This window comes from Cherax quadricarinatus, chromosome 69 (assembly GCF_038502225.1).
Source record: "Cherax quadricarinatus isolate ZL_2023a chromosome 69, ASM3850222v1, whole genome shotgun sequence".
Classification (NCBI taxonomy): domain Eukaryota; kingdom Metazoa; phylum Arthropoda; class Malacostraca; order Decapoda; family Parastacidae; genus Cherax; species Cherax quadricarinatus.
In genome coordinates, this window is record NC_091360.1 from 12,885,027 (window position 1) to 12,900,722 (window position 15,696).

Here is a 15,696-nt window from a genome sequence, read left to right on the forward strand (position 1 = left end):
TGTTGCTGTTGTTATTTTGTTGCTGCTGTTGTTTTGTTGCTGTTGTTATTTTGTTGCTGTTGTTGTTTTGTTGCTGTTGTTGTTTTGCTGCTGCTGTTGTTTTGTTGCTGTTGTTATTTTGTTGCTGCTGTTATTTTGTTGCTGTTGTTGTTTTGTTGCTGCTGTTATTTTGTTGCTGTTGTTGTTTTGTTGCTGTTGTTGTTTTGTTGCTGTTGTTGTTTTGTTGCTGTTGTTGTTTTGTTGCTGTTGTTGTTTTGTTGCTGTTGTTATTTTGTTGCTGTTGTTGTTTTGTTGCTGTTGTTATTTTGTTGCTGTTGTTGTTTTGTTGCTGTTGTTATTTTGTTGCTGTTGTTGTTTTGTTGCTGTTGTTATTTTGTTGCTGTTGTTGTTTTGTTGCTGTTGTTGTTTTGCTGCTGCTGTTGTTTTGTTGCTGTTGTTATTTTGTTGCTGCTGTTATTTTGTTGCTGTTGTTGTTTTGTTCCTGCTGTTATTTTGTTGCTGCTGTTGTTTTTTTGCTGTTGTTGTTTTTTTGCTGCTGTTATTTTGTTGCTGTTGTTATTTTGTTGCTGCTGTTATTTTGTTGCTGTTGTTATTTTGTTGCTGCTGTTATTTTGTTGTTGCTGTTATTTTGTTGCTGCTGTTATTTTGTTGCTGCTGTTGTTTTTTTGCTGTTGTTGTTTTGTTGCTGCTGCTGTTTTGTTGCTGTTGTTATTTTGTTGCTGCTGTTATTTTGTTGTTGCTGTTATTTTGTTGCTGCTGTTATTTTGTTGCTGCTGTTATTTTGTTGCTGTTGTTGTTTTGTTGCTGTTGTTATTTTGTTGCTGTTGTTATTTTGTTGCTGCTGTTATTTTGTTGCTGTTGTTGTTTTGTTGTTGTTGTTATTTTGTTGCTGTTGTTGTTTTGTTGCTGTTGTTGTTTTGCTGCTGTTGTTATTTTGTTGCTGCTGTTATTTTGTTGCTGCTGTTATTTTGTTGCTGTTGTTGTTTTGTTGTTGTTGTTATTTTGTTGCTGCTGTTATTTTGTTGCTGCTGTTGTTTTTTTGCTGTTGTTGTTTTGTTGCTGTTGTTGTTTTGTTGCTGTTGTTGTTTTGTTGCTGTTGTTATTTTGTTGCTGCTGTTGTTTTGTTGCTGTTGTTATTTTGTTGCTGCTGTTGTTTTGTTGCTGTTGTTATTTTGTTGCCGCTGTTGTTTTGTTGTTGCTGTTATTTTGTTGCTGCTGTTATTTTGTTGCTGCTCTTGTTTTGTTGTTGCTGTTGTTATTTTGTTGCTGCTGTTGTTTTGTTGCTGCTTTTATTTTGTTGCTGTTGTTATTTTGTTGCTGCTCTTGTTTTGTTGTTGCTGTTGTTTTGTTGCTGCTGTTATTTTGATGTTGCTGTTATTTTGTTGTTGCTGTTATTTTGTTGCTGCTTTTATTTTGTTGTTGCTGTTATTTTGTTGTTTCTGTTATTTTGTTGCTGCTGTTATTTTGTTGCTGCTGTTATTTTGTTGCTGCTGTTATTTTGTTGTTTCTGTTATTTTGTTGCTGTTGTTATTTTGTTGCTGTTGTTATTTTGTTGCTGCTTTTATTTTGTTGCTGCTTTTATTTTGTTGTTTCTGTTATTTTGTTGCTGTTGTTATTTTGTTGCTGTTGTTATTTTGTTGCTGTTGTTATTTTGTTGCTGCTTTTATTTTGTTGCTGCTGTTATTTTGTTGTTTCTGTTATTTTGTTGCTGTTGTTATTTTGTTGCTGTTGTTATTTTGTTGCTGTTGTTATTTTGTTGCTGCTTTTATTTTGTTGCTGCTGTTATTTTGTTGTTTCTGTTATTTTGTTGCTGCTGTTATTTTGTTGCTGCTGTTATTTTGTTGCTGCTGTTATTTTGTTGTTTCTGTTATTTTGTTGCTGTTGTTATTTTGTTGCTGTTGTTATTTTGTTGCTGCTCTTGTTTTGTTGTTGCTGTTGTTTTGTTGCTGCTGTTATTTTGTTGCTGCTGTTATTTTGTTGTTTCTGTTATTTTGTTGCTGCTGTTATTTTGTTGTTGCTGTTACCAACACAGTTTGTGTCCTGATAGCAGTTTATGTTGCCTGCACAGTTTGTGTCCTGATGGCAGTTTATGTTACCCTCACAGTTTGTGTCCTGATGGCAGTTTATGTTACCCTCACAGTTTGTGTCCTGATGGCAGTTTATGTTACCCACACAGTTTGTGTCCTGATGGTAGTTTATGTTACCCTCACAGTTTGTGTCCTGATGGTAGTTTATGTTACCCTCACAGTTTGTGTCCTGATGGCAGTTTACGTTACCCTCACAGTTTGTGTCCTGATGGCAGTTTATGTTACCCACAGAGTTTGTGTCCTGATGGTAGTTTATGTTACCCTCACAGTTTGTGTCCTGATGGCAGTTTATGTTACCCACACAGTTTGTGTCCTGATGGCAGTTTATGTTACTCATACAGTTTGTTTCCTGATGGCAGTTTATGTTACCCACACAGTTTGTGTCCTGAAGGAAGTTTATGTTACCCACACAGTTTGTGTCCTGATGGCAGTTTATGTTACCCACACAGTTTGTGTCCTGATGGCAGTTTATGATACCCACACAGTTTGTGTCCTGATGGCAGTTTATGATACCCACACAGTTTGTGTCTTGATGGTAGTTTATGTTACCCGAACAGTTTGTGTCCTAATGGCAGTTTATGTTACCCGCACAGTTTGTGTCCTGATGGCAGTTTATGTTACCCGCACAGTTTGTGTCCTGATGGCAGTTTATGTTACCCACTCAGTTTGTTTCCTGATGGCAGTTTAGGTTACCCACACAGTTTGTGTCCTGAAGGCAGTTTATGTTACCCACACAGTTTGTGTCCTGATGGCAGTTTATGATACCCACACAGTTTGTGTCTTGATGGCAGTTTATGTTACCCGCACAGTTTGTGTCCTGATGGCAGTTTATGTTACCCGCACAGTTTGTGTCCTGATGGCACTTTGTTACCCACACAGTTTGTGTCCTAATGGCAGTTTATGTTACACAGTTTGTGTCCTGATGGCAGTTTATGTTACACAGTTTGTGTCCTGATGGCAGTTTATGTTACCTGCACAGTTTGTTTTCTGATGGCAGTTTATGTTACCCACACAGTTTTTGTCCTGATGGCAGTTTATGATACCCGCACAGTTTGTGTCCTGATGGCAGTTTGTTACGCACACAGTTTGTGTCCTGATGGCAATTTATGTTACCCACACAGTTTGTGTCCTGATGGCAGTTTATGTTAGCCACGCAGTTTGTGTCAAGATGGCAGTTTATGTTACCCACACAGTTTGTGTCCTGATTGCAGTTTATGTTACCCACACAGTTTATGTCCTGTTGGCAGTTTATGTTACCTGCACAGTTTGTGTCCTGATGGCAGTTTATGTTACCCTCACAGTTTGTGTCCTGATGGCAGTTTGTTACCCACACAGTTTGTGTCCTGATGGCCGTTTATGCTACCCACTCAGTTTGTGTCCTGATGGCAGTTTATGTTACTCACACAGTTTGTGTCCTGATGATAGTTTATGTTACCCGCACAGTTTGTGTCCTGATGGCGGTTTATGTTACCCGCACAGTTTGTGTCATGATGGCAGTTTATGTTACCGACACAGTTTGAGTCCTGATGGCAGTTTATGTTACCCGCACAGTTTGTTTCCTGATGGCAGTTTATGTTACCCACTCAGTTTGTGTCCTGATGGCAGTTTATGTTACCCTCACAGTTTGTGTCCTGATGGCAGTTTATGTTACCCACTCAGTTTGTGTCCTGATGGCAGTTTATGTTACCCACACAGTTTGTGTCCTGATGGCAGTTTATGTTACCCACGCAGTTTGTGTTCTGATTGCAGTTTATGTTACCCACTCAGTTTGTGTCCTGATGACAGTTTATGTTACCCACACAGTTTGTGTCCTGATGGCAGTTTATGTTACCCACACAGTTTGTGTCGTGATGGCAGTTTATGTTACCTACGCAGTTTGTGTCCTGATGGCAGTTTATGTTACTCACACAGTTTGTGTCCTGATGATAGTTTATGTTACCCGCACAGTTTGTGTCCTGATGGCGGTTTATGTTACCCGCACAGTTTGTGTCCTGATGGGAGTTGATGATACCTGCACAGTTTGTGTCCTGATGGCAGTTTATGTTGCCCACTCAGTTTGTGTCCTGATGGCAGTTTATGTTACCCTCACAGTTTGTGTCCTGATGGCAGTTTATGTTACTCACTCAGTTTGTGTAGTGGTGGCAGTTTATGTTACCCACACAGTTTGTGTCCTGATGGCAGTTTATGTTACCTGCACAGTTTGTGTCCTGATGGCAGTTTATGTTACCCACTCAGTTTGTGTCCTGATGGCAGTTTATGTTACCCACACAGTTTGTGTCCTGATGGCAGTTTATGTTACCCGCACAGTTTGTGTCCTGATGGGAGTTTATGATACCTGCACAGTTTGTGTCCTGATGGCAGTTTATGTTACCCACTCAGTTTGTGTCCTGATGGCAGTTTATGTTACCCACACAGTTTGTGTCCTGAGGGCAGTTTATGTTACCCACTCAGTTTGTGTCCTGGTGGCAGTTTATGTTACCCACACAGTTTGTGTCCTGATGGCAGTTTATGTTACCCACACAGTTTGTGTCCTGATGGCAGTTTATGTTACCCACACAGTTTGTGTCCTGATGGCAGTTTATGTTACCCTCACAGTTTGTGTCCTGATGGCAGTTTATGTTTCCCTCACAGTTTGTGTCCTGATGGCAGTTTATGTTACCCACACAGTTTGTGTCCTGATGGCAGTTTATGTTACCCACACAGTTTGTGTCCTGATGGCAGTTTATGTTACCCACACAGTTTGTGTCCTGATGGCAGTTTATGTTACCCACACAGTTTGTGTCCTGATGGCAGTTTATGTTACCCTCACAGTTTGTGTCCTGATGGCAGTTTATGTTACCCTCACAGTTTGTGTCCTGATGGCAGTTTATGTTACCCTCACAGTTTGTGTCCTGATGGCAGTTTATGTTACCCTCACAGTTTGTGTCCTGATGGCAGTTTATGTTACCCTCACAGTTTGTGTCCTGATGGCAGTTTATGTTACCCTCACAGTTTGTGTCCTGATGGCAGTTTATGTTACCCACACAGTTTGTGTCCTGATGGCAGTTTATGTTACCCTCACAGTTTGTGTCCTGATGGCAGTTTATGTTACCCTCACAGTTTGTGTCCTGATGGCAGTTTATGTTACCCTCACAGTTTGTGTCCTGATGGCAGTTTATGTTACCCTCACAGTTTGTGTCCTGATGGCAGTTTATTATACCCTCACAGTTTGTGTCCTGATGGCAGTTTATGTTACCCACACAGTTTGTGTCCTGATGGCAGTTTATGTTACCCGCACAGTTTGTGTCCTGATGGGAGTTTATGATACCTGCACAGTTTGTGTCCTGATGGCAGTTTATGTTACCCACTCAGTTTGTGTCCTGATGGCAGTTTATGTTACCCTCACAGTTTGTGCCCTGATGGCAGGTTATGTTACCCTCACAGTTTGTGTCCTGATGGCAGTTTATGTTACCCACACAGTTTGTGTCCTGATGGCAGTTTATGTTACCCGCACAGTTTGTGTCCTGATGGCAGTTTATGTTACCCACACAGTTTGTGTCCTGATGGCAGTTTATGTTACCCTCACAGTTTGTGTCCTGATGGCAGTTTATGTTACCCTCACAGTTTGTGTCCTGATGGCAGTTTATGTTACCCACACAGTTTGTGTCCTGATGGCAGTTTATGTTACCCGCACAGTTTGTGTCCTGATGGCAGTTTATGTTACCCACACAGTTTGTGTCCTGATGGCAGTTTATGTTACCCTGTTACCCTCACAGTTTGTGTCCTGATGGCAGTTTATGTTACCCTCACAGTTTGTGTCCTGATGGCAGTTTATGTTACCCACACAGTTTGTGTCCTGATGGCAGTTTATGTTACCCTCACAGTTTGTGTCCTGATGGCAGTTTATGTTACCTGCACAGTTTGTGTCCTGATGGCAGTTTATGTTACCCACACAGTTTGTGTCCTGATGGCAGTTTATGTTACCCACACAGTTTGTGTCCTGATGGCAGTTTATGTTACCCACACAGTTTGTGTCCTGATGGCAGTTTATGTTACCCACACAGTTTGTGTCCTAATGGCAGTTTATGTTACCCTCACAGTTTGTGTCCTGATGGCAGTTTATGTTACCCACACAGTTTGTGTCCTGATGGCAGTTTATGTTACCCACACAGTTTGTGTCCTGATGGCAGTTTATGTTACCCTCACAGTTTGTGTCCTGATGGCAGTTTATGTTACCCACACAGTTTGTGTCCTGATGGCAGTTTATGTTACCCACACAGTTTGTGTCCTGATGGCAGTTTATGTTACCCACACAGTTTGTGTCCTGATGGCAGTTTATGTTACCCACACAGTTTGTGTCCTGATGGCAGTTTATGTTACCCACACAGTTTGTGTCCTAATGGCAGTTTATGTTACCCGCACAGTTTGTGTCCTGATGGCAGTTTATGTTACCCACACAGTTTGTGTCCTAATGGCAGTTTATGTTACCCGCACAGTTTGTCCTCATAAATGTTTGTTACCATAACATTATATTACTGCTGAATTCACTCCAGTCCTTCACTTTACTCCATGTACTGACTGAGGGACATGCACTGACAGAGAGACATGCTCTGACAGAGGGACATGCACTGACTGACAGAGGGACATGTACTGACAGAGGGACATGCACTGACTGACAGAGGGACATGCACTGACAGAGGGACATGCGCTGACAGAGAGACATGCACTGACAGAGGGGCATGCCCTGACTGACAGAGGGACATGCACTGACAGAGGGTCATGCACTGACAGAGGGACATGCACTGACTGACAGAGGGACATGCACTGACAGAGAGACATGCACTGACTGACATAGGGACATGCGCTGAGAAAGGGACATGCACTAACTCACAGAGGGACGTGCACTGTCTGACAGAGGACATTGCATTAACTGACAGAAGGACATTCACTCTTACATTAATTTGTCACTATCACAGCAGTTTATGTCACCCCTCACACCGGTTTATGTTACCCTTCACAGCAGTGTGCTACCCTTGGAGAGCACTTTGTCACCTTTACATCAGTTTAGGTTACTCTCAGCAGGTTACTCCCAGCAGGTCACTCCCAGCAGGTCACTCTCAGCAGGTCACTCCCAGCAGGTCACTCCCAGCAGGTCACTCTCAGCAGGTCACTCCCAGCAGATCACTCTCAGCACTAAGAATCTACGGTAACCGACTGCCAGATTTAACTTTCTCAACAGTGGCAGTAAACATGTCTACTTACCTGGTGGTTGTTCTGAGGGTCAACACCCCAACGGTCCAGTCCCTGACCAGGCCTCGCGATGGATAAGGGCCCGATCAACCAGACGTTACTGCCGGCGGCACGGAATCCAACCTAAGAACCACAGCCCGGCTTGTCGGGTACTGTAGGTATCTGTCCAGCTCCTGTGTGAAGGCAGCCAAAAGTCTGTAATTCCCGTTATGCCTGGTGGGACTGCTGAATAGTCTTGGACTTATGACACTCCTGGTTTTCACTGGGGGTATATTGCTCCCTCTGTCTAGTCTTTTGTTTTCGTAGACAGTGATTTCCGTATCCAGAATGTTTTGGGTGTAGATTATGATTTGTCTCTCTCTCCTGTGTTCCAGGGAGTACAAGTTAAAAGACTCTAAACGTTCCCAGTAATTAAGGTGCTTGGCATATAAGTGGAGTGAAGGTTCTCTTGACATTCTCTAAGTATGCAGCCTAAAGTGACTTTAAAAGAATCACACCTGGCATGGCATTCCTTGTTTTGAAAATTATCATTTACCTGGCAGATATGACAGTGACATTGTTGTGAACGTTGAAGTGAGAACCTCAGACATTAACACTCCCAGGTCCTTCACTCTATTGTGTAGTTAGAGTTTATAGTATACTCCATCCTAGCAATTACATGTTTGTTTGTTCCCTGTAATGTGTTTACGTGGGTCGAAGCTCAGCTCCTGACCACGCCTCCTTTGATTGCTTTGACTGGAATTACTGTTTTCTGACCTCATGGGTGATACCTATTCACTTGAAGCTGCGTATGGAGTTTGTCTCCACTACATCATTCAGTTCGTTCCACTTTTCAACCACCAAGAGAATTTTGCACGTCGTTATCGTGTCTTCCTCAGCCTTCTTCTCCTCCAAGATCGTCAGGTTCAGTTCCTTCAGACTCTTCTCTCAGTGGTTCTGCTTAGTTCTCACAAAGTTTTGGTTGCCAACCTTCAAACTTTTCCCGAGCTTCAGTACATGCTTGGCTACCAAGAACTGGATAACTTGTGTTGTACTCCGCTACATGTGGCTGTAGGGGTCGAGACTTAGCTCCTGGACCCCTTCTCTCCTCTGCATTACACCTATCATACCTATTCTTAACACTATGTATGGGTCACGCCTCTATTACTGCGCTGTCTAAGTTGGTCCACTACCTGACAACTTCAAGGCTGGAGATGTATATCTAAAAATCCTTGTGACTCATCTGTTTTATTTCACTTCTAGTTGTGACCTAGTGTACTGTGACCCGCATCACTTCAGGTTGTGACCTAGTGTACCTGAGACCTGCCTCACTTCTAGTTGTAACCTCGTGTACCTGTGACCCGCTTCACTTCTAGTTGTGACCTCGTGTACCTGAGACCCGCCTCATGTCTAGTTGTGACCTCGTGTACCTGAGACCCGCCTCACGTCTAGTTGTAACCTCGTGTACCTGTGACCCGCTTCACTTCTAGTTGTGACCTCGTGTACCTGAGACCCGCCTCACTTCTAGTTGTGACCTCGTGTACCTGAGACCCGCCTCATGTCTAGTTGTGGCCTCGTGTACCTGAGACCCGCCTCACGTCTATTTGTGACCTGTACCTGAGACCCGCCTCACGTCTAGTTGTAACCTCGTGAACCTGTGACCCGCTTCACTTCTAGTTGTGACCTCGTGTACCTGAGACCCGCCTCACTTCTAGTTGTGACCTCGTGTACCTGAGACCCGCATCATTTCTAGTTGCGACCTCGTGTACCTGAGACCCGCCTCACTTCTAGTTGAGACTTCGTGTACCTGTGACACGCCTCACTTCTAGTTGTGACCTCGTGTACCTGTGACACGCCTCACTTTTAGTTGTGACCTCGTGTACCTGAGACCCGCCTCACTTCTAGATGAGACCTCGTGTACCTGTGACACGCCTCACTTCTAGTTGTGACCTCGTGTACTGTGACCCGCCTCTCAAACATTCTCTCTCCACTCTCTCATTGCTTCTCAGTATTTTGTACATCGTAATCATGTCAGAACTGTGGATAACTTATGAAGGATTCTTTGTTCAAAATTTTAATATATATATATATATATATATATATATATATATATATATATATATATATATATATATATATATATATATATATATATATATATATATATATATATATATATATATATATATAGCAGCTTTCGCTGCTATGTCGTTTTCATATTGTCGTTGGGCGTCCCTTCTTATCTGTGCATATTTATTTCTGGCTCTACGACTGCTCTCCTTATTCTCCTGGGTCCTTTGCCTTCTATACTTCTTCCATTTCCTAGCACTTGGTTTTGGCCTCCCTGCACCTTTGGGTGAACTACGGGCTCGTGTTGGCTTTTTCATTATTTCTGTTACCCTTGGGCACAAACCTCTCCTCAGGTTCCATGCATATTGTTGTGACATATTCCATCATCTCATTAATTGGCTTCCCTGCCAGTTCTCTGTCCCTCTGAACCCCGTTCAGGAGGTTCATCATTCCCGTGTAGTCCCCTTTCTTGTAGTTTGGCTTCATTCGTCCTGGCCTTTCTGCTTCCCCCTCCACTTGTAGCTCTACTGTGTATTCGAAGCTTAAAACTAAATGATCAGTGACCCCCAAGGGGTCTTTCATATGTGATGTCCTCAATATCTGCACTACTCAAGGTGAATACTAGGTCCAGTCTTGCTGGTTCATCCTCTCCTCTCTCTCTTGTAGTGTCCCTTACGTGTTGGTACATGAAGTTTTCCAGTACCACCTCCATCATCTTAGCCCTCCATGTATCTTGGCCCTCATGTGACTCCAAGTTCTCGAAATCGATTTCCTTGTGGTTCAAGTCACCCATGATCAGGAGCTTTGTCCTGCATGCATTAGCTCTTCTGGCCACTGCAGCCAGTGTGTCAACCATCGTTCTATTGCTCTCGTCATACTCTTGCCTTGGCCTCCTGCTGTTCTGTGGTGGGTTATACATCACTGCTATTACCACTTTGGGACCTCCAGAGTGAAGCGTTACCGATTGAGTCTGGAGGTTTTTGATCAGTAGTGCCACTCCTCCACCCCCTGTTCCCTCTGTCTTTCCTATGTGTATGTGTGACTGTGTGTGTGTGTGTGTGTGTGTGTGTGTGTGTGTGTGTGTGTGTGTGTGTGTGTGTGCGTGTGTGTGTGTGTGTGCGTGTGTGTGTGTGTGTGTGTGTGTGTGTGTGTGTGTGTGTGTGTGTGTGTGTGTGTGTGTGTGTGTGTGTGTGTGCGTGTGCATGTGTATGTGTGTATGTGTGTGTGTGTGTGTGTGTGTGTGTGCGTGTGTGTGTGTGTGTGCGTGTGCATGTGTATGTGTGTATGTGTGTGTGTGTGTGTAACTGTGCTTGTGTACTTGTGTGTTTCCTTGTGGATGTTTCAGTGACTTACATATATATATATATATATATATATATATATATATATATATATATATATATATATATATATATATATATATATATATATATATATATATATATATATATATATATATATATATATATATATATATATAAGACGAACTGCAACAAAAAAGGAAGCTGGTAGCTTTTCTTGTACCAGATTTCTTGGTGGGAAGACAGAGTCACATACGGACACAAATATATACAAGAAGTGAAAACAAAACAAAATAACGAACTGCCTTTGTCCCTGTCTTTGTTTCTGGTACAGTTCACAACTGCCTTTTTCCCTGTCTTTGTTTCTGGTACAGTTCACAACTGCCTTTTTCCCTGTCTTTGTTTCTGGTACAGTTCACAACTGCCTTTTTCCCTGTCTTTGTTTCTGGTACAGTTCACAACTGCCTTTGTCCCTGTCTTTGTTTCTGGTACAGTTCACAACTGCCTTTTTCCCTGTCTTTGTTTCTGGTACAGTTCACAACTGCCTTTGTTTCTGGTGCAGTTCACAACTGCCTTTGTTCTCTGCCTTTGTTTCTGGCACAGTTCACAACTGCCTTTGTTTCTGGCACAGTTCACAACTGCCTTTGTTTCTGGTGCAGTTCACAACTGCCTTTGTTTCTGGTAGAGTTCACAACTGCCTTTGTTTCTGGTAGAGTTCACAACTGCTTTTGTCCCTGCCTTTGTTTCTGGTGCAGTTCACAACTGCCTTTGTTTCTGGTACAGTTCACAACTGCCTTCGTGTCTGGTACAGTTCACAACTGCCTTTGTTTCTGGTACAGTTCACAACTGCCTTTGTCCCTGCGTTTGTTTCTGGTACAGTTCACAACTGCCTTTGTCCCTGCGTTTGTTTCTGGTATAGTTCACAACTGCCTTTGTTTCTAGAAGAGTTCACAACTGCTTTTGTCCCTGCCTTTGTTTCTGGTGCAGTTCACAACTGCCTTTGTTTCTGGTACAGTTCACAACTGCCTTCGTGTCTGGTACAGTTCACAACTGCCTTTGTTTCTGGTACAGTTCACAACTGCCTTTGTCCCTGCGTTTGTTTCTGGTATAGTTCACAACTGCCTTTGTCCCTGCGTTTGTTTCTGGTACAGTTCACAACTGCCTTTGTCCTTGCCTTTGTTTCTGGTACAGTTCACAACTGCCTTTGTTTCTGATACAGTTCACAACTGCCTTTCCCTCTGGTACAGTTCACAACTGCCTTTGTCCTTGCCTTTGTTTCTGGTACAGTTCACAACTGCCTTTGTCCTTGCATTTGTTTCTGGTACAGTTCACAACTGCCTTTGTCCTTGCCTTTGTTTCTGGTACAGCTCACAACTGCCTTTGTTTCTGGTACAGCTCACAACTGCCTTCGTTTCTGGTACAGTTCACAACTGCTGCACACAGTGTTAGAGAAAATTTCAAAATATTAAAGGTGAAGACCAGAGTTGGTGTGAGGGGACACAGGTGGACTTGTGGACACACGGAACTAAGGAAAGTTTCAAAACAACCGGAAGTGAGAAATGTGGAAGTGTTGACATCCGGGAGCCATAACAAACATGTCTAAGGAAAGACAAAACAACAGCAGCAACAAAACAACAGCAGCAACAAAACAGCAGCAACAAAACAACAGCAGCACCAAAACAACAGCAGCAACAAAATAACAGCAGCATCAAAACAACAGCAGCAACAAAATAACAACAGCAACAAAACAACAGCAGCAACAAAACAACAGCAGCAACAAAATAACAGCAGCATCAAAACAACAGCAGCAACAAAATAACAGCAGCATCAAAACAACAGCAGCAACAAAATAACAACAGCAACAAAACAACACCAGCAACAAAACAACAGCAACAAAACAACAGCAGCAACAAAATAACAACAGCAACAAAACAACACCAGCAACAAAACAACAGCAACAAAACAACAGCAACAAAATAACAACAGCAACAAAACAACAGCAGCAACAAAACAACAGCAACAAAACAACAGCAACAAAATAACAACAGCAACAAAACAACAGCAGCAACAAAATAACAGCAACAAAATAACAACAGCAACAAAACAACAGCAGCATCAAAACAACAGCAGCAACAAAATAACAGCAGCATCAAAACAACAGCGGCAACAAAATAACAACAACAAAACAACAGCAGCAACAAAACATCAGCAACAAAACAACAGCAGCAACAAAATAACAGCAGCAACAGAACAACAGCAGCAACAAAACAACAGCAACAAAATAACAGCAGCAACAAATCAACAGCAACAAAATAACAGCACCAACAAAACAACAGCAACAAAATAACACCAACAAAACAATAGCAGCAACAAAATAACAGCACCAACAAAACAACAGCACCAACAAAACAACAGCAGCAACAAAACAACAGCAACAAAATAACACCAACAAAACAATAGCAGCAACAAAATAACAGCAGCAACAAAATAACAGCAGCATCAAAACAACAGCAGCAACAAAATAACAACAGCAACAAAACAACAGCAGCAACAAAACATCAGCAACAAAATAACAGCAGCATCAAAACAACAGCAGCAACAAAATAACAGCAGCAACAAAACAACAGCAGCAACAAAATAACAACAGCAACAAAACAACAGCAGCAACAAAATAACAACAGCAACAAAACAACAGCAGCAACAAAATAACAGCAGCATCAAAACAACAGCAGCAACAAAACAACAGCAGCAACAAAACAACAGCACCAACAAAACAACAGCAGCAACAAAACAACAGCAGCAACAAAACAACAGCAACCAAATAACAGCAACAAAATAACAGCAGCAACAAAACAACAGCAGCAACAAAATAACAGCAGCAACAAAACAACAGCAGCAACAAAAGAACAGCAACAAAACAACAGCAACAAAATAACAGCAGCAACAAAACAACAGCAGCAACAAAACAACAGCAGCAACAACAAAAAAAACAGCAACAACAAAATAACAGCAGCAACAAAATAACAGCAACAAAATAATAACAGCAACAAAACAACAGCAACAAAATAACAGCAGCAACAAAACAACAGCCACAAAATAACAGCAGCAACAAAATAACAGCAGCAACAAAACAACAGCAGCAACAAAATAACAGCAGCAACAAAACAACAGCAGCAACAAAATAACAGCAGCAACAAAACAACAGCAGCAACAAAATAACAGCAGCAACAAAAAACAAAACAACAGCAACAACAAAATAACAGCAGCAACAAAACAACAGCAACAAAATAACAGCAGCAACAAAACACCAGCAACAAAATAACAGCAGCAACAAAACAACAGCAACAAAATAACAGCAGCAACAAAACAGACCATTACCATATCCCTCTGTCAGTCCATGGTCCTCTTGTCAGCCCATTACCATGTCTGTCTGTCAATCCATGGTCCTCTTGTCGGCCCATTACTGTTTAATAGGTTTATTGGTGATGCTGCAAGCGAGCGGGTGGTTTATGATAGACGTCTTCTTCGCAGGCTTCTTACTTTATTGTTAAGTCGTGGTGGGTACACAGGCTTGTGTGTTTGTGCCCATGGCCCGGGGAGGGCCATCCCACGAGAGAGAGCTGGGAGGCCTTGTGTCTTGCTGATAGGCCGCTGTGTGAGTGAGAGCGTGGCAAGGCCAGGCAGGCTGAAGTGGCCACCGAGAGGCCTGGCTACAGAGGGCAACACTTGAGTGGCGCGAAATATGAACTAAGCTGGCAGACAGCATGGGCTGCCTGTGCAGACAGTACAGGCTGTCTACATACGCTCGGCCACCTACCGCGCCTCGTCCCGACGCGACAATACTGGTGGTAAAAGGAGCTCGGTCTCTCTCTCGTAGGAACAGGGCACAGAACACAAAATAAAAACATATATATACATATGGACATGGAAAAAAAACTTCCTACAGGGAGGGAAGAAAAAAACATGTGGGGTGTGCTAAACATCGTGGTCAAAGGCAGTGAGCATCGAAGTGCATCACTGCACTCCTTCCTGCGTCTGGACAGATACTGCAACACAGGAGACATCGCTGCGGCTGAGCTGTGATGTAACAGGTTACGGTATCCTCTGGAACGGTGAAGCAGTCATCGTAGGAGTCGCTGTAGGTTTTCACTCAACCTGGGGCACATGCTGGTGCCCTCGAGTGAGGCGTCGACAAAACTCGGCAACTGGGCAGGACTTCTGGCAAGCGACTCAGGAGGACACTTCTCGACTGGTACTGTCGCTGGGCTGTCACTGCCGGCGAGCGTGGAGCAAGTTGTGGAGCGAGTCGTGGCAGAGACGACTGGGCGAAACATATGGGAGTCGTAACATCATACACCAGACTGCAGTGAGAGAGCTAGCAGTCAAAGTGACATCTTCTTTGTGCAGGCTGCTCACTGAAGCTTGTTACACGAGGCTGACACAGCGCCTGCCGTCAGTGGCTAACTGCGGCTTGGCGAGTATCATTCTCTCGGCAGTCGGAGTTATAGCAGAGGTTAGTCTAAGCGTCCCCAGACTTGTTTCTCTACATATAACTGCACTCTGAAGGTCTGGAGGTGAAGTGAAACAAATCTCGATGGGAATCGTAGCAGGTACGATTCTGCAGAACATCACGAGCGACGAGCATAAAAGCTTTCTGTACAAGAGGGCTCGGTCACTCGGGGCTGTCTGATAGCTGTCAAACACACTGGTCACACGGGTAACTTAACACAGTGGTGCTGCTCAGGTCTGGCTCGGACCTCACTGGACACACGGAAACTTTAAACACACCCGCGGTACATGCGGTACAACATGGCTTAAACTAGCAAATGATGCTTTTCTGTGCATAAAACTAAGACGTACTAAAATGTGAGAACACTGACTGAGAGGAATTAATTAACACGACATATATCTTCTCTAAATCTTCTCGACAATACTGAAATAATTACTAGAAACACTCGATGTGACACCATGTGATGTCAGGCGTGATGTCGCGAGGTGACGTCAGCAGCACTGTGGCGTCAGCAGATATC